This window comes from Emydura macquarii, unplaced genomic scaffold, assembly GCF_026122565.2.
Source record: "Emydura macquarii macquarii isolate MOO-44397 ecotype Brisbane River unplaced genomic scaffold, CSIRO-AGI_Emac_v2 contig_2321, whole genome shotgun sequence".
Classification (NCBI taxonomy): Eukaryota; Metazoa; Chordata; order Testudines; family Chelidae; genus Emydura; species Emydura macquarii.
In genome coordinates this window covers 2,693,765-2,698,281 of record NW_027132458.1, presented here as the reverse complement: position 1 = coordinate 2,698,281, position 4,517 = coordinate 2,693,765, and the positions used below count along the sequence as shown (strand labels likewise).

The 4,517-nt window shown below is 44.1% G+C and overlaps 1 long non-coding RNA gene across 1 annotated transcript; it reads right to left on the bottom strand.

The window, feature by feature from the left end:
• Nucleotides 1–1,917: 1,917 nt before the first annotated feature.
• LOC137161525 (uncharacterized) lies at nt 1,918–4,303 on the bottom strand. The gene is made up of 2 exons (XR_010922107.1): nt 3,866–4,303; nt 1,918–2,586 (listed from the first exon to the last, which is right to left on the bottom strand). It is a non-coding gene; the product is annotated as an uncharacterized lncRNA (long non-coding RNA).
• Between the last annotated feature and the right edge of the window lie 214 nt (nt 4,304–4,517).

The following is a 4,517-nucleotide window of genomic DNA, read 5'->3' as shown; positions in this document are numbered from 1 at the left end:
AAGATGAGACACACTTTGCCAGTAGGTTTCACAGCAATTTGCTGACAGCAGAGGAATAGCAAGACTCAGGAGTCTTAGGTTCCATACCAGGCTCTGGCTGGGAACATGCTCTAAAGGACAGAGACTCTTCTGCCCATTTCTTGCAAGCTTAACTCCTTCTGCCTAGTCCCCTCCAATCTGTCCTTATCCCAGTACTGTCTCTTTCCCATCCCTGGCTCCTTGTCCCAGTCCCTTTCTCTTCATCTAGCCAGTCTCAGTCGCCGCTCCTCAGACTTCTCATCCCAGTCCCAATCTCATCCCAGTCCTTGCCCAGCCATTCCTCCCTTCTCCCTGACATATCCCCGGCTCCTCGTCACTAGTCTCTTTGCCCAGCCAATCCCAGTTACGGCTCCTGGCTCTTCCTTAGATCTTTCTCCCCCGCATACCCTGGCCTCCAGTCATGACCAAAATAATTCAGCCGGAGGCAGATGCTCAGCGTGGAAATGTTCAGCCTGACAGGTTAAAGTTTGGAAAAGTTTTAACCAATTGAAAACAGGGTATAATGGGGAGTGTCAGGCAACCATAACACTGCTATCCACCCTGCACATAATATGAACGATCCCTTCTTAAATTAGCACTTATGGGGAAACTGGATCCTTCAAGGCTTTGCTAATGAGCCTTTCACCTGAATGTCACCAGTTCAAAACCAGCCTAACTAAGTAGGTATTAAAAGTTGCTCCTGTCTGCTGTCTGTCTGGTGGACCTACATTTGGTGAGTCTCAAAGTTCCAACTCCCACCTCACAAACTCACCACCATGCTTTGCACTAATCCTCAAACTCAGCAAAAAAGTCAGGCCCTTGGAGACTGAACTGTCCCATTACTACTAAAGGAAATCCGTCCTACCCCGTCCCCAAGCGCGGCAGAGGCATAGTGTCAGGCCAGTGTCAGCAACATCTCCTGCTAGCACCCTGCAGATAAAGAGAAGGCTTCCTTCACCAGACCCTCAAGCCGACACTTTTCTGAAGTACTAAATCCTCACAATTTTTTAAAAACTGAAGAAATACGGTTTATAGGAAAACTATTTTGCAAATATGCACACTAGCCCATTAAATAATTTGCTTGAGATGTCACCCATGGAGCTGCACAAAGCTTGGCAGCTCTGTAAACAAGCGGGTGGAGCTGCTGTTTCAGGCTTCAAGCTGGCCTGTTGCAATGCACTGCTTCCTCTGGTTCAGCCCAGCCCAGCAGCAATAGCTGCAGCAGCAGCCTCGGGCCCTCAGCTCCTCACTAATGTGATCTCCATCTGTTTTGACAACAGGGAATCTCGGTTGGCGTTGTTGATAGAGAACCATGCACAGCTTTTTAAAAAATGTAAATAGCTTGAAGAATTTACTGCCGCCGCCCTCGAAAGCTAGCTCTTCGCGGGAGCCGATGCCAAAACCTACCCCGTGTTGTAAGACTTGAAATGACCACAGAGGACTCAGAAGCAGCAAAAAATAAATAAAAATAGAAGCCCCCAAAGGAGACTGGCTGGGACACACCCACAAATCATGTTTATCTGACAGTGTCAGCACCGTTGTTTTTGTGGTTTTTAAAACGGCATTGTTTAAGCATAGGCTGTCGTGAGTCGGAGATCAGAGGGGATACATAAGGCGTATGTAAAATCCAGAGTGACGAAACATGGGGAATGGTTTTGAGGCATGAAGTTCCAGGCAGGTTTACACATCTGATACCAGTGCAGTCAGAGCTCTGTAGCTACAAATGTAATGTTTTGTCCATTCTTACGTTTGAAGAGAATTTAGCAGTTATGAAACACTGTGAAAATCATTCAGTTCCACTACCCCTACTCCACTTTACTAGAGATCACAATGGATCCCCAACACAAACAGTTGGAGGTTGTCTATAAAACTTACAGAAACAGGGTCAGGCTTAGTTCATTATTTGGCTGGGAGGTTTGCAAAGAAGACTCATGAGGCAAAATTCTGTGCTGCACCTCTCAGAGGCTCAGGACAGAATTCATACCCCAGGGAGAAGTGGGCTAAGGCAGTTTGCCACCTTTGTGCTTTCCCAATCCTGGGCTGCTCCAGGGGCTGCTGAGGCCTGTTATCTGCCTCCTGGGGCTGCCCTACAAGCCACAGTGCTACTCAGAATTTCTGCAAAGCTATATGCTACAGTCATACCTCAAAAGGCCCCTCCACCACCCACGCTAGGACTTGTGAGAGAGGCCTCAGAAGGACTGCCTTACAGCTCTCCTCCCCAGTACCTGTGGCTGGGGGAATCCTCCTCCAGACAAAGCAGGGGCTTTTAGGACCCCTTTATGCCACTCCAGCCCTTTAACCCAGCATAAAGGGGATGCAGTGGGGGTGAGGATCTCATCCAGGACACTGAAGAAAGAGATGGCAGTAATTCAGCAGGATTCTTTCTTCCCTCTGAGTCAGTACTGCAAAGGCACAAGACAACGTAAATGGCAATGCCTACTGCACAGAGTGGGGGACTCCCCTCTGTGGATCAGTCCTCTACCCCCGAGGAGCTCCATTGCCTGTGATGAAGGTCTGCTTGTGCCAGTCAGATTTACAGGATCAAATCGTGAAGTGGGAATCTTTGTGCTGCAGAAGAGAAGCAAGTATATGGCAATAAAAGGGGTTAAATCAACAGAAAATACAATTAAGCTAAAACATTGTTCCAGGAGGCTAAAATAGGTATTCTAAAGTCCTTCACATTGTTCTGTAGCCACACATCAGAGAGTCACCTTTTCTTTTCATTTTTTTAGTTAAAGATGACAGACAATTAGCTTAACAGACGCTTAAAGTGATGTCTTCAAAGCTACACTTAATTCTCTGTGTCTGAACAGTTTCATTGCCCACTTTTTAATTGCTGCATGTAATGGAGGTGGGAAGATAGATCAAAAATTCTAAGATGTATAAGATATTAAAGATTGCACAGATAAGTAATTTCTATTGTTTTTCCATTTTCATACTGTGGAAAATTCCATAACTTGGTGTATTCCTTTCTGCTACCTGCATTTGGAACCATTTTTTAAACTATACTATAGTAATGCCACTAAGAGAACACACTTATCTTACATTTTTAAATATTTTGTTCACTGTTGCTTATGATAACAAATCTTGGAATAGTTTGAAATCTTTCCCTACAAAATTAGGTCCCAATCCTGCAAATTGTGGACTCACTGAGCCCACACCAAACCTCACTGAAGCCAGCAGAGGACCCAACCACATTGAATCATTTGCAGGATTGGGGCCTTTTATTTCCCATTATGATATACATCTACTGGTTTGCTCATGAATTTTTGACTGTTAACACTGGTTTCCTTGGAACTGCATGCCAATTATTCTATGTTAACAAAAAAAAAAAAATGTTTAAGAGTAGTGACATACATACATAAGGAGAATGGCTCTAAAGAATTTTGGGGTTTACCAAAAAAACCCCCACAGATTTTTCACGTGTGGGTGTTTAAACTAGAAATCCATGGGGTGGGATTTTCCAAAAGAGCCTAGATGATCTGGGAGCCACATGCCATGGCACTTTTAAACATCCTATGCATCAATTTATAATGAGGGTTGGGCTTTTAAGTCACTTAGGGGATTTGGAATCCCACACCTCCATATAAAGGCACCTAAATAAGTGGCCAGAGTTTCCAAAGTGAGTATCTGGCAGATTCTATTAACTTCACTATAGCCAAGTATTTGGCCCTGAGGTAATTACAGATCCAATGGCCCACTAAGTTGGATGATGCTTCCAAATAGCTGGGCTTTGGCCTCAGGCAGGTACCCCTATACAGAGCTCCAGAGCCCTAAATCCTTCTGTTTATACGACAGGATTGTCTGTCTGTTTAGGTTACTTTATTATTTGTTTCAACTTACTTACCAGGGATTAGAGAAGAAAGGATTCCCGGGAAGCTACACAGCTAAGGCAATGGCAGAGTGGCCCATCTTTCCATGCGCTTGACTTGTTTGGTCACGGAACGCCTGAAAAAGAACTCCATTCTTTCTCCTCTTCAAGAGACGGAGGATGTGTCCCTTTAAATTTTTTAGTTCCAACACTGCAATGAGCATTTATTTTTTTCCTAGTGTACGTGCTATGGATGCTTTATGAAAGATAATTAAAGCTCTTTTTTTTTTTTCCCTATCAGCTGTGACATTCTATTTTTCCATCCTTTCTCAGTGCAGGAGAGAGACCAATTGCCTTTATTTTTCTCTTGAAGAGATTAAGAGTGGAACAGCATGACTGCAGCTTCACAACAGTTCAGGAAAAAAATACTAGGTATAAAAGGCAATCCCTTAATCCAGTTTAGCTTGTTTCTCCTTTTCTTCCACAGCACATGATGAAAGCTATCACCTTGGGGAGAGAATAATAGTTTAATAATCCCAGTTTATTCCTAGGAAGGAGAATGAGTCTGTAAGCAGCTTCCTGTCAACTGGATGCTATTAGGCCACAAGCAGCCAACCTGTGAGTAATTTAAAGAATCACAGGTGCAGCAATCATCAGCCAGAAGGCACTGAGTCAGTATGGGTATTCT